Source organism: Phyllobates terribilis, unplaced genomic scaffold (assembly GCF_046119375.1).
Source record: "Phyllobates terribilis strain yellow unplaced genomic scaffold, ASM4611937v1 Scaffold_1__5_contigs__length_1240528914, whole genome shotgun sequence".
Taxonomy (NCBI): domain Eukaryota; kingdom Metazoa; phylum Chordata; class Amphibia; order Anura; family Dendrobatidae; genus Phyllobates; species Phyllobates terribilis.
In genome coordinates, this window is record NW_027362761.1 from 315,066,838 (window position 1) to 315,079,599 (window position 12,762).

The window sequence follows — 12,762 nt, forward strand, 5'->3', positions numbered from 1 at the left end:
ACATAATATACAGTGTAAGTGTACAGGTAATACAGTGATCACCAGTGACATTATACACAGGAGCTCTGGATATAGTGTCAGTGTACAGGTAGTAGTACAGCGATCACCTGTGACATTATGCACAGGAGTTCTGTGTATAGTGTCAGTGTACAGGTAATATAGGGATCACCAGTGACATTGTACACAGGTGCCCTGTTGTCACGGGTGTGTCGCCACGAAGATCGTCACGATTACACAGCCTGACTTCTCGCAGCTGACTTTTTGGTGCTTTGTGTTTTTCGGCAGTGAGGGAGTTAATTCTCTCTCTCTCTGTGCTAGACGAGGTCCAGCCTCGCCCAGCTGCAATCAATGCTGCTGTAGTGAGACTCCTTCAAATGCCTGCTGGTCTGTTAGGGAAGTGTCGGTGAAAGCATTTCATGCAGACTAACAGAGCGGATCGTGGTATTTGGAGTTTCAGAGATAAGTGTATTCGGAGAGTTTTTTCCCTTCCTCGCTTTATCATTTATCTCCTTTCCCGTTGGTGTTCCCTCTGTTGTAGTTGTGTGGTTTTTGTATGCAAGGTGGTTTTGGTTTTTCCCTTGTACTGTCTCGTTCGTCTAAGTACTGTGTGTGGGCATATTATTACTTGTCCCCTTTTGTTGTGATCGGGGTCCTTCTCAGGACTAGATTACTTAGGTGCAGGGATCCTCAGGAGGTAGGGGTTACGCTGGCGGCCTGGACCTCTGTACCTTTAACAGTACCTCCAGGTTGAGGGATTAGTCAGGGCCCCAGCTAAGGGTCAGCTTAGGCCCCCTACCTCCAGTATACAGAGACAGCGTGACATTTTCACCAACCACTTAGTTTTTCTCCAGCTACCATGGATCCAGTAGCCGGTCTAGCTCGGCAGTTGCAGAGTTTGTCCATGGAGCTGGCGGACGTTAGGTCCAAGGTTTTGTATCCTCAGGAGCAAGCCGGACCAGAACCTAAAGTAGCTCTCCCTGACAGGTTCACTGGGGGGCGGGACAAGTTTTTTGTTTTCCGGGAGGCATGCAAGTTGTACTTTCGGCTGCGGCCTCGGTCATCGGGGAGTGAAGAACAAAGGGTGGGAATTGTCATCTCGCTCCTACAAGGGGACCCACAATCTTGGGCGTTCTCTCTTCCCCCGGGCTCCCCGGCTCTCCAGTCAGTGGATAGGTTTTTCGCTGCTCTGGGACTCGTATATGATGACCCAGATCGGATCTCCCTTGCTGAGTCTAAGTTATGTAGGATCCAGCAGGGAGATCGTCCGGTGGAGGAATTCTGTTCGGAGTTCCGTAGGTGGGCCACGGACACCCAGTGGAATGACCCGGCTCTTAGGAGCCAGTTTTGTCAAGGTTTATCCGACAAATTACAGGATGTGTTGGCACAGTATGACTCTCCCGCGTCACTGGAAGCCGCTATGGCCCTTGCTATTCGCGTTGACAGACGGCTTCGGGAGAGGTGCGGGATAACTCTACCCCCTGCGATGACTCCACCTCCTACAAGGTCCCCTCATATGGTGGTTCCCCTGGTCAGTCCAGAGGAGCCTATGCAATTAGGAGGGACATCATTTCGGGGGAGGGGACCGGTGGTGCGCCATAAGACAGGAAGGTGTTTCTTCTGCGGGAGAAAGGGACATTTTATTGGGGGGTGTCCATCCCGTCCCTTGCAGAGTGAAGAGTCGTCGGAAAACTGTTGATCCCAGGTTGTGTGGTGGACGGCAATCTGGGAGTAGGTATTTCGTCCCTAGGTTCGTCTCAGTTTCTCGTACCGGCGGAGGTGGTGGTGGGTACGAGAACTGAGAGGATATCTGTTCTTCTGGATAGTGGGGCCGGGGCTAATCTGGTTGATGCTCGGTTTGCCCGGGTTCAAGGTATGCGATTGAGTGAGTTGGCTAAACCCATCCCCATATTCTCGATCGATGCCAGGCCTCTCGGTCAGGGAAGTTTTTTGCAAGCTGTGCATGACGTAAAACTTCAAGTGGGGGTGATACATAAAGAACTGTTGTCTTGCTACGTGTTGGAGGGTCTTCCCACTCCTATAGTGTTGGGCCTTCCTTGGTTAACTAAGCATAACCCGGTTATTAATTGGCAAACCAGAGAGATAAGCCAATGGAGTAAATTCTGTAATAAAAACTGCATGAACACTGTCATCGGTGCGGTTACTCCTTGGGTCTTACCTCCATTTCTGGCGGACTTTGAGGATGTATTCTCGGAGAAAGGGTGTCAGGAACTACCTCCTCATCGCGAGTATGACTGTTCTGTAAAACTGCTCCCTGAGGCCAAGTTACCTAAAGCTAGGTTGTATAACCTTTCTGGTCCTGAGAGGCAGGCCATGAAGGATTATATTTCAGAAAGTCTGGCTAAGGGGCATATTAGACCTTCATCTTCACCGGTGGCTGCAGGGTTCTTCTTTGTTAAGAAGAAAGATGGAGGCCTACGCCCTTGCCTGGATTTCCGTGAACTTAATCGGATTACGGTCCGAGATCCGTATCCGCTCCCACTTATTCCCGATCTCTTTAATCAGATCGTGGGCGCCAAATGGTTCTCTAAGTTGGATCTCAGGCGGGCGTACAATCTGATTAGGATGAAGGAGGGGTGTTATGCACACGCCCGGGCTGAGCGGCGTGTGCGTGTGATAGTAGTGATTCCACTGGACCGTGCCGGAGAGTGAATGCCTGGAGGGGCGTGACTAAGTATTCACCCGATCCGACCAGGGTCGCACGACGGCATACGACGCCAGTGCACCAAGGAGGAACCGAGCAGAGGGACCAGGTGCTACTCCAGGACAGACCCCGGACACGGCTATTGACCCACACAGGGGAATACAGGAACAGGCTGGTAGGCTGGCACACAGACTGGAGGGTATAGGCAGGCACGACTGGTGTGCAGGCAGGCGGGTAAAGGCAAGCGCAGCTAGAGTGCAGACAGGGAGGCACTAGCAGGTAGGAACACAGGCGGGATAGGACCCAGTACACACTGGGACTCAGGAACAGGCAGGTTAGGCTGGCACAGACTGGTGGATATAAGCAAACACGGCTGGTATGCAGATGGGTGGATACAGGCGAGTATGCAGGCAGGGAGGTACTGGCCGAAAGGACGGGCTGGAGCACAGAAAGGTTAAGACCCAGTACAGACTGGGTCACAGAACCGCAGATGCGGTAGACAACCACAGCAGAGAGGGAACGCCCGAAGCGGTGGGCAAGAACAGAGCAGGACGGGGCTGCAGGAGCAGCGAGCACAAGCAGGGCAGGACAGGACTGCCGGAGCAGCGGGCAGAAGCAGGACAGGACAGGACTGCCGGAGCAGCGGGCAGAAGCAGGGCAGGACAGGACTGCCGGAGCAGCGGGCAGAAGCAGGGCAGGACAGGACTGCCGGAGCAGCGGGCAGAAGCAGGGCAGGACAGGACTGCCGGAGCAGCGGGCAGAAGCAGGGCAGGACAGGACTGCCGGAGCAGCGGGCAGAAGCAGGGCAGGACAGGACTGCCGGAGCAGCGGGCAGAAGCAGGGCAGGACAGGACTGCCGGAGCAGCGGGCAGAAGCAGGGCAGGACAGGACTGCCGGAGCAGCGGGCAGAAGCAGGGCAGGACAGGACTGCCGGAGCAGCGGGCAGAAGCAGGGCAGGACAGGACTGCCGGAGCAGCGGGCAGAAGCAGGGCAGGACAGGACTGCCGGAGCAGCGGGCAGAAGCAGGGCAGGACAGGACTGCCGGAGCAGCGGCCAGAGGAGTAAGAGCAGGCTAGGCTGAGTAGGGGGAACAGGGCTCTGTTCACACGGAACAGACAGGAAGGGAAAGGCAGAGCCAGACACCCACAGGGTACTTGCAGTGAAGTAGCGAGTGGACCACAAACTCACAAACGGGAGAACAGAGACAACAAGCAGGAGTTAGGTACGAGTTCAGACTCTGCAGAAAAAGGAAGGGAACGGACATAGAGGAAAAACAGGTAAAGGATAGGAGAGAGTTCAGACTGGAACTGAGTGTACGGAGGAGACCGACACTGCAGCGGGATACAGGAGCGGGTCTGGGAATACGGCCCCCAGAGAGGCAGGATGAACAGGCAAGGAGCGTGTTCAGACAGGACAGACAAGATACAGGAGCGGGTCAAGGGAACCGGCCCCTAGAAGGCAGGAGGAACAGGCTAGGAGCGTGTTCAGACAGGTCAGACAAGATACAGGAACAGGTCTAGGTAATCGGCCCCTAGAAGGCAGGAGGAACAGGCTAGGAGCGTGTTCAGACAGGCCTGGAAATACAGCCTCCAGGATAGGCAGACAAGAGAACACAGAACGGGACCTGGCACCTTCAGAGTGCAAGCACACACTGAAAGAAACACTTATGCTCAGGCAGGGATAGAAGGGAGCTGCTGAGCTATATACCAAGTGTCAGACAACAATAGGCTGAGGACGCACAAGGGGTGTGACCCACAGCAGGTACAAAAAGCAGGAAGTGATCGGGCGCCGCCCTTAAGCAGCAGAGACAGACACAAACAGACAGCATGGAGGGAAGCCAGAGAGACACTCTGGACAGGAGATCAAGTGCACTCTCTTGCACAGTGGGAGATGGACCACCATGCAAGGACGCCACCAGGTATGTTACAGTACCTCCCCCCTTACGCCCCCTCTTCTTCAGGCCTGCCAGAATCTTCCGCAGGGAATTCGAGGACCAGTCGTTCACTGGGTTGGAGGGGGACAGAGACTTGAGGGTAATCTCTGCTTCGAGGTACATCTTGTCAAGCTCACAGGAAAAAATAGACGGGTTATCAGGTACATAATGAGGAAAAGTCACTGTCTCTTTGTTATCTGGTGGTACCCCGGAGGATTCAGGAAACAACTGGAGGTCCTCCGCCGGGTCAGAAGAGTGCAGAGGCTCAGAGAAAACAACTGCTTCAGAGTACACTAGGTCGGACTCACTGGAGGAAGCAGGCGAGGTATCGGGTACCGAGTATAGGAAAGTCTCTGTCCATTCACCACCAGGTGGCACCCCGAAGGGTTCTGAACACAACTGGAGGTCCTCCGCCTGGTCGGAGGGGTGTAGAGACTCGGGAGTAACCTCTGCTTCGGAGTACACTAGGTTGGACTCACTGGACGAAGCGAGCGAGGTATCAGGTACAGAGTATAGGAGAGTCTCTGTCCTTTCACCACCAGGTGGCACCACAAAGGGTTCTGAACACAACTGGAGGTCCTCCGCCTGGTCGGAGGGGTGTAGAGACTCGGGAGTAACCTCTGCTTCGGAGTACACTAGGTTGGACTCACTGGACGAAGCGAGCGAGGTATCAGGTACAGAGTATAGGAGAGTCTCTGTCCTTTCGCTACCAGGTAGCACCCCGAAGGGTTCAGGAGACAACTGGAGATCCTCCGCCTGGTCGGAGGGGTGTAGAGACTCGGGGGTAACTACCACTTTGGGGTACCCATTGTCAGGCTCACAGGACGAAGCGGACAAAGTATTGAGTACCGGGTGTAGAGAAGTCTCTCTCCATTTGTCATCGAGTGGTATCCCGGAGGATTCAGGAGGCAACAGGGGATCCTCCGCCAGGTAGTAGAGGTGCACAGACTCAGAGGTAACCACAGCTTTGGAGCATCCTTGGACATGCACACCGGTTAAAGAGAGAGAAGCATCTGATGCCGGGTGCAGGAAGTTCTCCTGTGTGGAGTCTGGATGGGCAGAAGTCTCTTCGGGCAGGAGAACTGGTGCACTACCCACGCACATTACCCATTGGGGTTTCTCCGGGATACAGGGAGATGAAGCTTCAGTAGGGACTTCAAGGTTGGGGTCAGGAGGTCTCAGGGAGGACAGACCCTGGCGTGACGGCTTGCCTCTGCGTCTAGCACGTCTGGACTGCCTCTTGAGGTTGAGAGAAGTATTCCGGAAAGCGTAGTCACCCTGTGAGGATTCTGGGTGGGCAGTAGTCTCATTGGGCTGGAGGACTATTGCGCTACCCACACACATTACCCATCGGGGCTGCTCCGGGATATTGGGAGGTGAAGCTTCAGCAGGAGCCTCCGGGTTAGGATCATCGAAGACCATTAGAAAGGCCACCAGGAAGGCCATTAGGTCCCGGAGGATAGGATCCTGTGTTTCATATAGGGGGTTGATCCATTCCAAGGCATCACCCGCCAGGTAAGACATCATAAAGGCCACTTTAGCCCAATCGGAAGGAAAGTAGAGAGGGTAGGCCTTAAAGTGTAGCATGCATTGCTCCACAAATGCACGACACTGTCTTGGATCCCCATAGTAACGTGGCGGATCCGCAGGAACGAGAGCTGATAGATCCATCTGGACGGTGCGTAATTTCGCCTGGAACTCAGCTAAGAGAAAAAAAAATTTATTTATTTATTTTAATGCATATATTCGCTGGAAAACTTCTCAGAGGGCGAAGGCCGTGGGGCTCAACGGGAACCATGGCCTGAGCATGCTGTTATGCACACGCCCGGGCTGAGCGGCGTGTGCGTGTGATAGTAGTGATTCCACTGGACCGTGCCGGAGAGTGAATGCCTGGAGGGGCGTGACTAAGTATTCACCCGATCCGACCAGGGTCGCACGACGGCATACGACGCCAGTGCACCAAGGAGGAACCGAGCAGAGGGACCAGGTGCTACTCCAGGACAGACCCCGGACACGGCTGTTGACCCACACAGGGGAATACAGGAACAGGCTGGTAGGCTGGCACACAGACTGGAGGGTATAGGCAGGCACGACTGGTGTGCAGGCAGGCGGGTAAAGGCAAGCGCAGCTAGAGTGCAGACAGGGAGGCACTAGCAGGTAGGAACACAGGCGGGATAGGACCCAGTACACACTGGGACTCAGGAACAGGCAGGTTAGGCTGGCACAGACTGGTGGATATAAGCAAACACGGCTGGTATGCAGATGGGTGGATACAGGCGAGTATGCAGGCAGGGAGGTACTGGCCGAAAGGACGGGCTGGAGCACAGAAAGGTTAAGACCCAGTACAGACTGGGTCACAGAACCGCAGATGCGGTAGACAACCACAGCAGAGAGGGAACGCCCGAAGCGGTGGGCAAGAACAGAGCAGGACGGGGCTGCAGGAGCAGCGAGCACAAGCAGGGCAGGACAGGACTGCCGGAGCAGCGAGCACAAGCAGGGCAGGACAGGACTGCCGGAGCAGCGGGCAGAAGCAGGACAGGACAGGACTGCCGGAGCAGCGGGCAGAAGCAGGGCAGGACAGGACTGCCGGAGCAGCGGGCAGAAGCAGGGCAGGACAGGACTGCCGGAGCAGCGGGCAGAAGCAGGGCAGGACAGGACTGCCGGAGCAGCGGGCAGAAGCAGGGCAGGACAGGACTGCCGGAGCAGCGGGCAGAAGCAGGGCAGGACAGGACTGCCGGAGCAGCGGGCAGAAGCAGGGCAGGACAGGACTGCCGGAGCAGCGGGCAGAAGCAGGGCAGGACAGGACTGCCGGAGCAGCGGGCAGAAGCAGGGCAGGACAGGACTGCCGGAGCAGCGGGCAGAAGCAGGGCAGGACAGGACTGCCGGAGCAGCGGGCAGAAGCAGGGCAGGACAGGACTGCCGGAGCAGCGGCCAGAGGAGTAAGAGCAGGCTAGGCTGAGTAGGGGGAACAGGGCTCTGTTCACACGGAACAGACAGGAAGGGAAAGGCAGAGCCAGACACCCACAGGGTACTTGCAGTGAAGTAGCGAGTGGACCACAAACTCACAAACGGGAGAACAGAGACAACAAGCAGGAGTTAGGTACGAGTTCAGACTCTGCAGAAAAAGGAAGGGAACGGACATAGAGGAAAAACAGGTAAAGGATAGGAGAGAGTTCAGACTGGAACTGAGTGTACGGAGGAGACCGACACTGCAGCGGGATACAGGAGCGGGTCTGGGAATACGGCCCCCAGAGAGGCAGGATGAACAGGCAAGGAGCGTGTTCAGACAGGACAGACAAGATACAGGAGCGGGTCAAGGGAACCGGCCCCTAGAAGGCAGGAGGAACAGGCTAGGAGCGTGTTCAGACAGGTCAGACAAGATACAGGAACAGGTCTAGGTAATCGGCCCCTAGAAGGCAGGAGGAACAGGCTAGGAGCGTGTTCAGACAGGCCTGGAAATACAGCCTCCAGGATAGGCAGACAAGAGAACACAGAACGGGACCTGGCACCTTCAGAGTGCAAGCACACACTGAAAGAAACACTTATGCTCAGGCAGGGATAGAAGGGAGCTGCTGAGCTATATACCAAGTGTCAGACAACAATAGGCTGAGGACGCACAAGGGGTGTGACCCACAGCAGGTACAAAAAGCAGGAAGTGATCGGGCGCCGCCCTTAAGCAGCAGAGACAGACACAAACAGACAGCATGGAGGGAAGCCAGAGAGACACTCTGGACAGGAGATCAAGTGCGCTCTCTTGCACAGTGGGAGATGGACCACCATGCAAGGACGCCACCAGGTATGTTACAAGGGGGATGAGTGGAAGACGGCGTTTAACACTCCGGAGGGGCATTATGAGAACCTTGTCATGCCATTCGGTCTGACTAATGCCCCGGCGGTGTTCCAACACTTTGTTAATGACATTTTTCGCCGCCTGGTGGGACAGTTTGTTGTCATATATCTGGATGATATCTTAATTTACTCGCCGGATCTGGTGTCTCATCAGGAGCACGTTAGGCAGGTGTTACAGATCTTGCGGGATAATAAACTGTATGCCAAATGGGAAAAGTGTGTGTTCGCCGTACAGGAACTCCAGTTTTTAGGCTTCCTGGTTTCAGCGTCCGGTTTTCGTATGGACCCTGGGAAAGTGCGGGCAGTTCTTGAGTGGGATCGGCCAGAGAATCTTAAGGCACTACAACGTTTCCTGGGGTTTGATAATTATTACCGGAAGTTCATTCGTAATTTCTCGTCCATGGTTAAGCCTCTCACAGACATGACTAAAAAGGGGACGGATTTTTCTAGGTGGTCTGACAAGGCTTGTCAAGCATTCTCCTCCTTGAAAAAATGTTTTGCCTCGGCACCCATACTCATTCAACCGGATGAGTCACAGCCATTCATTGTAGAGGTAGACGCTTCCGAGGTAGGGGTGGGAGCAGTATTGTCACAAGGTTCGTCCCCTGGTAAGTGGCATCCGTGCGCCTTTTTCTCTAAAAAATTGTCGTCCGCTGAGAGGAATTACGATGTCGGCAATAGGGAACTCTTGGCCATTAAGTTAGCTTTTGAGGAGTGGCGCCATTTTTTGGAGGGGGCAGTCCATCCGGTCACCGTCATCACCGATCACAAGAACCTGCTATATCTGGAGTCCGCGAAACGTCTGAATCCCAGACAAGCTAGGTGGTCATTGTTTTTTACCAGGTTTAATTTTGTCGTTACATATCGTCCTGGGTCAAAGAATGTAAAGACGGATGCCTTATCTCGTAGTTTCCCTGGGGCCGGGAATACGGACGACCCGATTCCTATCCTTCAGGAGGGGGTGGTGGTTTCGACAGTATGCTCTGAGCTGGAGGAGGAGGTATTGGAGGCTCAGGGGGACGCCCCTGTTGGACCTCCGGGGAGACTGTTTGTTCCAGATCAGTTGCGACAAAAGGTGATCGAGGCACACCATAACTCAGTTTTTGCAGGCCACCCGGGGAGTAGAGCAACTGTGGATCTCCTCTCGCGTCGGTTTTGGTGGCCTAACTTACATAAGGAGGTGGTAACTTTTGTCGCGTCCTGTGGGGTTTGTGCGCGCTCTAAGACCTCACATACCCGTCCGTCTGGGGCCCTCTTACCTTTGAAGATCCCGGAGCGTCCTTGGACTCATCTGTCTATGGACTTTATTACGGACCTCCCACCGTCTTCGGGTAAAACGGTCATACTCGTTGTAGTGGACAGGTTCAGCAAGATGGTACATTTTATCGCTCTTCCGGCTCTCCCTAATGCTAAAACTCTTGCGCAGGTGTTCATTGGGGAGATTGTGAGGCTTCACGGGGTACCCTCCGAGGTGGTGTCTGATCGGGGGTCTCAGTTTGTGTTCAAGTTCTGGAAGGCGTTTTGTGCACGGCGGGGTATGCATTTGTCGTTCTCATCGGCTTTTCATCCTCAGACCAATGGTCAGACGGAACGTATGAACCAGAGCTTGGAGACATATCTCCGTGTTTTGTGTCAGAGAACCAGGAGGACTGGGCTTCTTTCTTACCTCTGGCAGAGTTTGCTCTTAATAATAGGCGGAGCGAGTCCACTGGTAAGTCCCCGTTTTTTGGGGCATATGGTTTTCACCCCCAGTTTTGTACTTTCAGTAGGGGGGGCTCTTCGGGGGTTCCTGAGGAGGAACGATTTTCCTCATCACTCGCTTCAGTATGGAGAGGGGTGCTGAAGAATCTGAATACTATGGGGAACCGATACAAACGTATGGCTGATAGGAGGAGAGTGTCTGGTCCGGACCTAAGTGTGAACGATCGGGTATGGTTGTCTACCAGGAATATAAAACTTAAGGTTCCCTCCTGGAAACTGGGTCCCAGGTTCATCGGGCCGTACAGAATCAGTTCTATTATTAATCCGGTGGCATTCCGTCTTGACCTCCCCCCTACGTTTAAAATTCACAACGTGTTCCACAGATCGTTGCTTAAGAGGTATGTGGCGCCGGTGGTACCGTCACCTTTACCTCCCCCTCCAGTGGTGGTCAAGGGTAACTTGGAGTTCCAGGTATCGAGGGTCATCGATTCACGCTTTAATCGCCGGTCCCTTCAGTACCTGGTTCATTGGAAAGGGTATGGTCCTGAGGAGAGGATGTGGGTTCCTGCGTCGGATATTAACGCAGACCGATTAGTTCGGGCCTTCCACACGACTCACCCGGATAAACCTGGCCCTGAGGGTCCGGAGGCCCCTCGTAGAAGGGGGGGTACTGTCACGGGTGTGTCGCCACGAAGATCGTCACGATTACACAGCCTGACTTCTCGCAGCTGACTTTTTGGTGCTTTGTGTTTTTCGGCAGTGAGGGAGTTAATTCTCTCTCTCTCTGTGCTAGACGAGGTCCAGCCTCGCCCAGCTGCAATCAATGCTGCTGTAGTGAGACTCCTTCAAATGCCTGCTGGTCTGTTAGGGAAGTGTCGGTGAAAGCATTTCATGCAGACTAACAGAGCGGATCGTGGTATTTGGAGTTTCAGAGATAAGTGTATTCGGAGAGTTTTTTCCCTTCCTCGCTTTATCATTTATCTCCTTTCCCGTTGGTGTTCCCTCTGTTGTAGTTGTGTAGTTTTTGTATGCAAGGTGGTTTTGGTTTTTCCCTTGTACTGTCTCGTTCGTCTAAGTACTGTGTGTGGGCATATTATTACTTGTCCCCTTTTGTTGTGATCGGGGTCCTTCTCAGGACTAGATTACTTAGGTGCAGGGATCCTCAGGAGGTAGGGGTTACGCTGGCGGCCTGGACCTCTGTACCTTTAACAGTACCTCCAGGTTGAGGGATTAGTCAGGGCCCCAGCTAAGGGTCAGCTTAGGCCCCCTACCTCCAGTATACAGAGACAGCGTGACACCTGTGTATAATATGTAGTGTATAGTGTCAGTGTACAGGTAACAAACTGACTCACCAGTGAAGTCTATAGATGAAGTCCTTCATCTTAGCTTTTCTTGTTCATCCAACACAGACCGCCTCCACTTCTTCCAGCCAGGACTCGTCTATGCAGAAAATAACACAGTTATCTAGAGTACATTCCCCACTTTTTCCCCAACTTCTACACTACACCAGGTGAAGAAAAAAAGTGACATAGTGTCGCCCTGCACAGTAACAGAACACCACCCCTCCTTGAAAACAGTATTCTGAAAAAATAAAATACATCACGGCAGTACTAATATCCTTTAATTAGCCCCTACAGTAATAATGGCCCGCATCCTGCTCCCATATGTACTCCATTCTGGACCCCATGTGACTTCATCCTGCCCACATGTCTCAACATTCTGCCCTCATGTCTCTCCATTCTGCCCTCATGTGTCTCAGCTCTCTCCTCATGTGTCTCAGCTCTCCCCTCATGTGTCTCTGGGCCGACTTCGCAGTCGGCTACAGGCTCTACCATAGGGACGGGCTGCACCTCAATGGGGAGGGTGCAGCGGTGCTGGGGAAGAAAATGGCTAATAGGTTGGAGGAGTTTTTAAACTAGAGACGGGGGGGGGGGGGAAACCAAGGAGATAGGTGGGATGTGAGGCAAGCAAGGGGGAAGGGGAGAAGTGAATATAATGAGGGTGGAAAGGGGGGTGGGGATAGTACAGTTAGATCGTTAGAGAAGAATAGGATGCTAAATAACCCCAAAGTTTTATCTTGCATGCTGACCAACGCAAGAAGCCTGACCAATAAGGCGGATGAGCTGCGGGTGCTTATATCGGAGGAGAGGTATGACATTGTAGGTAGAACAGAGACTTGGCTAGACAATAGCTATGACTGGGCGGTAAATTTATTAGATTATAGTTTATTTAGAAGGGACCGGAAACAGGGGAAAGGCGGAGGAGTCTGCTTATATGTAAAGTCATGTCTAAAGCCCAGACTAAGGGAAGATATAGGAGAGGGAGAAGAGGGGGTCGAGTCCACGTGGGTAGAGATAGAGGGGGCAAAAAATAATAATAAAATATTACTGGGGGTCTGCTATAAGCCACCCAATATAACAGAGGAGAATAAGAATCTGCTATTAGGATAAATAGACAAAGTAGCAAAACATAATGAAGTGATTGTAATGGGGGATTTCAACTACCCGGATATTGACTGGGAAACAGAAACCTGTAGATCTCAGAAAGGAAAAAGGTTCTTGACAAATATTAAGGATAATTATCTCTCCCAACTAGTGCAAGAACCAACGAGAGGGAA